The sequence below is a fragment of the Nestor notabilis genome, unplaced genomic scaffold (genome assembly GCF_000696875.1).
Source record: "Nestor notabilis isolate BGI_N333 unplaced genomic scaffold, ASM69687v1 scaffold6017, whole genome shotgun sequence".
Lineage (NCBI taxonomy): Eukaryota > Metazoa > Chordata > Aves > Psittaciformes > Psittacidae > Nestor > Nestor notabilis.
Window position 1 is genome coordinate 40,523 of NW_009937757.1, and position 7,996 is coordinate 48,518.

At 37.6% G+C, this 7,996-nt stretch overlaps 1 protein-coding gene across 1 annotated transcript in view; it reads left to right on the plus strand.

The window, feature by feature from the left end:
- RBM33 (RNA binding motif protein 33) overlaps positions 1–7,996 on the plus strand; it is a gene marked incomplete at its 5' end in the record, with an annotated part of 86,496 nt that overhangs the window by 30,609 nt on the left and 47,891 nt on the right. The gene's annotated exons all lie outside the window — the stretch shown is intronic.

Below are 7,996 nucleotides of genomic sequence, written 5' to 3' on the forward strand. Positions count from 1 at the left end.
TTCTCATCGTTTCAGTTTTCTTGGCCTAAGTTTTTAGGTCAGGGGGGTTGCAGAGTATCAGAACAAGCAAAAGAAAAAATAGTTCGTGCAGTATTGCCTTAAATATTTTAAGTACTTAAAGACCCATGTGTTATGTTTGCCTAATATATAAAGCACACAAAAATTATCCTCTGTTAATGTGTGCAGTGTTAAAGGAGGAAAGTAGATGTTTGCAAACATCTGTGTAGTATTACACGGTAAATTAGTTGGATAGAGATCAGATGTGTTTGGAAGAAGCAGGTTTCGGAAAACTGGGACTTTTGATTGCCATGTTGCATACTTGGGTTCGTTTTGACACAATGTTTTTTGTAGAGGACATCTAGGTGAAGAATTGTGGTATCTGTATTTTGGTTAGTAACCGAGGTTTTAAATGCCATGTTTCATTTGTGAAATGTAAAATGGTGAAGCGTTAAAACCACAGTTACATTGGGGAAATTCATGTTACATAATTTTATCATCAAAATTTAACCATAGATATTTTTCTGTTTAAAGATAACTGTGGTTTTCAGAGGAAATAATTTTCTTTGGCAGCCTTTAGTATTATGTGGAGACCTTAGTAACATTTTAAAAGTAATTCTAATTGTTTTTTATGAAAACAAGTATCTTGCATTTGTTTTCCTTTAAGTTGCTTTGCCAATAAACACAATTTGGGATAGAAAAGAAATTGGAGGACAAGGACTATCTGTAAAGGCATTGTAACTGGCAGCTTTGAAGTGTGTTTACATCAACGTAGAAAAATTGGAATTTTTTTTTTTAATTGACTGTGAAATTAGATTTTAATTATGTTCACTTTTGGTTTTGCAAGTTGAGAAGTACTGCAAACCTCACTAATCTTGTGTGCAACAGTGTTAAAAAGGGAATCAAAAAGACTAAATATTTTTGGTAGGACTCACTCTTTTTGCCTGAAGGAAAATACTTGACTGCTTGCTGCCTTTTTATGTAAGCAGTGCATTAGCAAAGAGTGAGTCAGTGTAATTCTTTTTCAATGAAGAGAAGGGCTAGCTTAACTAAGGATCCAGTATAGGGGTTTGGTTGACCTGAGTTTGTTTTTTTGGAGGTTTTGGGTGGGTTTTTGCTTAGGGTTTGTTTGTTTGTTTGTTTGTTTTATTTTGCCTATTATTTTCCCTACTTCAGCTGGTAACCTGCTGTATGACCCTGAGACAGTTACTTAATCTTTCCATGACTCACTGAGTTATAAAATGGGTATAATATGGACTTCCCTTAGGAAGTACTTTATAAATTTTGCATAGGTTATCAGTCATATTAGGATTAGGAATTAAGTGTCACTGTGTACATATCTCATGTTTGTTTTATTAAATGTAGTATGTTAGCTCTTGAGCTGAAGACAAATTTGTTTTCTGACTAACGTTTTATCTTGCAGCACTACCTTTTTTGCTCTGTTACATGTCAAATGCCTTTGTGCCATTATAATGCACTTGTTTATGTATAAATGTTGACTTATAGCAATGCAGCAATGCTTAGACAACTTTGACAAGCCATTTGAAAAGATCAAAGAAGTATTCCAGACTGTAGTTCATTCATCCTTTTCCTCCTTGTAGAAAGAATCTCTGGATATGTAATAACTTGAATTTGCTCTTGGTGTTAGGACTGCCTAATCACAGGATAATACTGAGTTGCAATTTCTGATTGCTTAGTTTCCAAAAAAACTGTGGGGTTAGAATTGAACATTTGTAGCCTGCTTTCCCCTAAATCTGGATGGTTTATTTTGATTTAACGTGGCGGAGTGGGAAATATTAAAGGTAATAAAAATCTTGCAAGGGAGAGCCCTAAAAGTGGCTAGTGCCCTAAAAGTGGCTAGAGTTGTTCAGCCTGGAAGAAATGCCTCTGAGTTCCTGTCTTATCTAGGAGAGAAACCTCTCAACACAGAGAGCCTCTGTGTGCTCTGAACATGGGAAGAGCTTCTTTCAGAGCTAATGAATTGCAAGTCATAAATCCATTGGAAACAAGGTGTTATGAATTTTGGGCTAATGAAGTGATTTGTAGCCATGTAATGGTTAATTCTTACAACCTTCTGCAGAAGGATGTAATTGGGGAGGTGAACAAAGTTATAATGAACACGTTAGCATATTGGTGTGAATTCTAAATCATAAGAAATAATGTAGTGCTAAATCAGGGTAATGTTGATCAGGATTGAACTGCTTGGAGTTTGGACTGATTAAACTCATTTCACCTTGAATGTAAATTTTGATATTTCAGGGTAGGGCGCATTGTTCAGTTGTTTTATTTAGAGCTTAACTCCTGAAATGCTTAGAGAGGAAGTACTAGAAAGGACACAATGAGACGACTCTATATTCCCTACTTAGAGTTATTTTAACATTTACAGTAATCTGGAATCAAGCAAGGAAGCTGTCTCTCTTACTCTGTAAAAGCATTCAAGGTGACTTAGTGTGAATGATGTTTGAGAGCTATGTTCAGCTGATTAGGTGCATCTCAGCATGTTACAGCTGAGAAATGTTGTGAACCTGTGGTAACTCGGAATTAAGTCCAAGTTCTGTGAAAGCTTCTATGCTTGTCTGAATTACACAGTTCTCTTCAGGTGGCTGTAGTTGATAGTAATCCAATCTTCAAGCATAGTCAATGTTAATATTTTTCCAGGTATTTGAATTAACGTGGAACTATGCAAGTGCCAAGCATTTGTTTTCTTTAAGCTGTTTAAAGAACAGATTAGCCAACCTCTTTGTCTGAGTCCTTCTGAAGGTCTTGCTTTATCATTTGCCTTTGCCTTAAAGTGGTTAAGATGTCTTTTTCCAAGTTCCTGTTTTAGTGTATCACAGTTGGAATTTCACAAATAACAGTCTGCTATGAGGACTGATCCATTTAAAGGAAAGTGACAGAATACTTTATTCAGAGATTAGTTGTATGGGTCTCCTGAATTTTTCACATGTTTTCTGACCAAATTATTAAATCCTGCAGATGCCCCCTTGCAGGAGCCTGTGGTCTGTCTTGTTACACAAGAGAGACCATTGTGGTTCCTGTCCCTCCAGTGTTTGTTATCTGGGCTAATTTTTTTTTTTAACTCCTGTTAGGAGTTAAAAAGGTCTTCTGTGAAGAAGGGTGAGGTAAAACAAGGGAAGAAAAAATTCAGTAGAAAATGGAAAATGTGTTTCTAAACAATTACATGTAAGCTGCTGATAACTGACTATTATAGAGGCCGGATCATTACTAAATACAAAACTAGGATCTAAGTTGATGGTCCACATCTTTCCATCCCTTGTGTGAGTCCACAGCACATTCTGCGTCTGAAGTATTTCAACATTTGCCTGAAGAAATATTTATAAAGACCTTTTGCTTCAGGCATCATTAAATAAATGAACACTGAAGTAATGACCATGTGGCATGTGTGTGCACTTTATGTATACATTTATATATATATATATGAAGTGTAGTGACTGTTGTCATGCCTGCTTCAGGATAAAGTGTGGCAGAAGAGGGAAGGTGTTTTTCCTGTTGACATTCTTCAGCCAGACATTGTGAGGTATCCCTAGCATCCACATTTGTGGCTGGAGTGGGGCATTTAGAGTGAAGAGTAAACTGGGGAGAACCTGCCTCACTGCTCAAGGTAGAAGAGAGGAATTCCTTGGGTCTGAGGCCATTTCACCTCTGTCTCTGCCTTGGATCCTTCTCTGAAACCACTGCATAGAGAGCAGAGCCTGTTAATACAGCTGTATGCCTTTTGCCAGGAGAATTCTTAGGAAGTAGGAGCAAGTCCAGAGAAGGCCATAAAGGCGCTCTGCGGACTGGAGCCCCTCTCATATGGAGACAGGCTGAGAGAGCTGGAGTTGTTCAGCCTGGGGAGGAGAAGGCTCTGGGGAGAATTTAGAGCAGCTTCTGGTACCTAAAAAGGCTGACAAGACAAGCGAAGAGGGACGTTTTACAAGGGCGTGTAGTGACAGGACAAGGGGTAATGGCTTTAAACTGGCAGAGGGGAGATTTAGATTAGACATTAGGAAAAAGCTCTTTGCAATGAAGGTGGTGAGGCACTGGCACAGAGTGCCCAGAGAAGCTGTGACTGCCCCATCCCTGGCAGTGTTCAAGGCCAGGTTGGATGGAGTATTGGGCAACCTGGTCTAGTGGAAGATGTCTTTGCCCATGGCAGGGGAGTTGCGACTAGGTGATTTTTAAGGTGCCTTCCAACCCTAACTATTCTATTATTCTACGATCCCAGTTTAGCCACTGTCCTTAATCTGACACCCTGGGTGTGGTGTGAGCTGGGCACATGTCCAACCCACAGACATATTTTATGAACTTTGGTCAACTTGAGTTTCAGAACTGGAGTAAGAATAGTGTGAACTGGCACTGGTGTCTGCCTGACTAATTTATGCCAGGAAGGCTCTGACATTTTTTGATGCAGAGCGCTTTTATCTTTTGATAAGACACCTTAGTGCTCTGGGTGCCTTTTAGATAAGTGTTGAATTTAAGTCTGAAGAAGTTGAATTATATAACTTAAATTTATGTTTTATTCAGTATTGAAAAATAAAGACTTCAATAGAGTGACTTGTCCTCAGGCCCTTGTGAATATTCTCCACTGTATGTGTTTTCAGTTCCCAGAGGATTCTGACATGATTTGGTTTTGGAACTTACCTTACAATTTCTTTTCAAAATAATCTTTATCCCAAAGAATACTTGATTTTTATTTTTTTTCTTTTAACTGTAGAAATCTTATATAAACTTCCTTTTATTCTCATTAAACTTCTTCAGGACATCAGGTGTTGTCTTAAATAGTTGCTGTCAAAGGCAGTTGATTAATTTTGATTCTTTTTTTTTTTTCCCCCACCATTTCTGAGAACCCTAGTTTGTTGAATTTTGAGCTTTTGAGTGTTGTTTGTAATTCAGCCACTGTTTTTAAACGCTTCTTTATGCTTGTAATCTTTGAGAGGTTTTTAAATATGTGCTCAAGTTGTTGCTTAGAACAGAGGTTGCTGTTCTTCATTGCTGCTTGTTTGAAACATTTCTTTTAGACAAGCAGTATATTAGTGCTATACAAGTTAATTGTAAAAGGTACTTCAGCATATAGTTTACTTCTTTTTCCCCAAGGTGGTCCTTGGGCTGACTTGAATCAGCCTGCAACACCATGGTAGCAAACTTGGGTCATTTTAATGGATATTAGTGCTCCTGGGTCTGTGGGTATGCCTTTAAGCACCTCTTGCAATGTGTAGCAGCAGAAATTTGTGGTGCTTTTTAAAGCAAACCTTGCAGTAATGCTTGCTGTTTATTGTGGGAAGTGCAAACAGCCCCCCACCCCCGTTGTTTCAAATTTGACCATGAGTTGCCACATGTGAATAAGGGTTTTAGCAAATGGTCATGGCTCATATTCTCCGGTGCTCACAGTGAGGACAATTTAAGCAGTCCTGCGTCTAAGTACAGTCAATCATTTCAAACTGGCATTCAGTAAGTAATGGTATTTAGTAACTAGTACATGTTTGCAACAGTATGTATGTAGGAGACAAACTGTTAATGGAAATAAAAAGCCACTTGTGAAAATTATTTTCCTACTTCCTCACAATTATTCTGCTTTAGCTATGGCTTTACTATAATGAGTAAGAGTAAATGAAATTTTCACTCTATTACCATGTAGCAGTGGCAGATCACAGGTAGTGTAGAAAGCGTTTTGTTTTCATTTAACAGGATACATGGTATCAGGTGGTGTTGATTGACATTTCTTGGATACTGCTTTACACAGCATTTCATGCAAATCATGTTTGAATGAGGCTGCTGCATCAAATTACATTTCTTTCAGATTATAGCCCTTGCAGATGTGAGACTGAGCTTGTTCAGCAGCTAGCAAAAAGCCTTTGTTTTTAACACTGTTTTCACAACTTGACTGCAAAGCTCTATAATTACAGCACTTAAGATAGTGAAGGAATGATGGGCACTTTCTCTTATGAGATCTATAAGTAGTAGCAAGCAGATGCAGCATGAGATCCCTCCAGCTGTCAAGTATTGTCAGGCTGGCAAAGAGGGAATGCAATTTAAAATGCAGGTGACATAATACCCAACATCCTCCATTTGCTAGTGGGCTTCTGATTAATCACGATTACCATACATTATCATACCATCAAATTTAATCATATCAATGAATTCCCATCTGCAGGAGGAGCGGCAGCAGCAAAACATGATGGTAACAGCTATTAAATAAGAGAAATAGATGATTTCTAAATGCAGTAACCCTTTAACTAGCTCTCATGTGTACATGATCTGTAGATGTTAAAATCAAATGCAAGACTTTATAGTTATTGTCATTTACCTTTGTGTTAAATGACTGCTATTTAGTACTGTCAAGAAAACTAGTGTTGTAGAATTATTCTTTTTTTCCTGTGTCAGTGGTGCTAGATTTTTTTAAATCTCAGCTTTAGTACCTGCTAGATGCAGAATAACAGAATGGCTGAGGTTGACATGGACCTCTGGAGGTCATCTGGTCCAGTCCCTACTCAAACAGGGCCACCCAGGACCAGCTACCCAAGATTCTGGGCGCTGTCCAAATGGTTTTTGACTATCTCCAAGGATGGAGACTTCACGACCTGCCTGGGCAAACTGTCCCAGTGCTCAGTCAGGCACCCTTAGCGTAAAAAACTTTTTATTTCTATATGGTTTTATATAGATGGGTATGTACATTGATTTTGATATATTTGCAGGAATAAAATCTGATTTTTTTATTAACTTTGTTTTTAGCCTTGCAAGCAAAGCACAAATTTTTATCGAGGAAAAGGTATTACATATAGCTATGTAGCCATGAATTAGGCACTGCTAAAGATGCTTTGCAGAAGCTGGGTCTCATACAGAAATCCAATTAAAATATGCAATTGACTTCCTACTACAATTCAGTAAGAGTAATCTGGTGCTTAAACACTGAATGAAGAACTAAAATATATTTATTTTAATGTTAGAGTCCTGCAGTGTAGTTCTTTTAAGCTATTTTCACTGAGTTGTGAAAAATGCCCTTTTAAAAGATAATTCAGTGCATTTGTCATCACAATACAAAAGACCCAAAATCTATAAACTGTTACTTATTCAATCTGCACCTTCATTTCTTGCTAATTGTTTAGAATGTGAAAAGAAAAAAAGCTTTGTTCATTATAAACCAGTAACTTATACTACTGTTACAATAAAATGAGGTAATTTAGAGGGATGGGATGGGTTGACTCTGAATTTTCCTTTCCAAAAAGGAAAACTGCTTAGGCCTTCATGCACAACACATGCGTAGTACCTGTAGGCACAGTGGGAGCTCTGGGTCTGTTAAGTCCTTATAACAGTGTGTTTGCAAGTTCAGAGATGTGTAAAACATCTCAAAAATGAGATTTCCTTGCAGAATTAAACATCAGGAATCGGGTAATTTAACTTCTAAATAGTCAGGTCTGAAATGTCAGTTTCTAATACAGATGGAAGTCCAGGTTAGCAGCAGTTCCAATATTTGTCTTCTTTAAAGCTAGCTGCTTCTTGACATTTTTGTAGCAATCTGAGCGTGTTTTTTGGAAGGGAAAAGCATCGTCCCCAAGTCACATGTATTTATCTTTGAGGTTCTCAGATTGTTTTTAGATTAACTGTAACTGCACCTTCAAACTTGGAGTGTAATGTAGAAATCCTGAATTTGATATTCATGATCCAGTTTAGTTCTGACCTCAGAGTTGTTTCTAATCACCAGTGACGTGCAGGTCAGCAAGAAACACTAGGTAAATAAACACTGTAATAATACTTCCATGGAGCAGTCTGGGGTAAGTCCAAGGAAAAGGTGTGAATTTTGTTAGATATTTTGTCTCACTAGTTCTGAAGGCAGAGGAGGTCCAGAATTCCTGGGTCACTAATTTTTTCCACATTCCTAAAACTGTTAGCTTTCAGCACAAAAATATATAGAAGGATTTTGTCTATAGATAAAATGAGTATGAATTTCTGTTCTTTCAAGGGAAAGTTAGTCATTCTAAATGGCACTAATGTCCCTTAC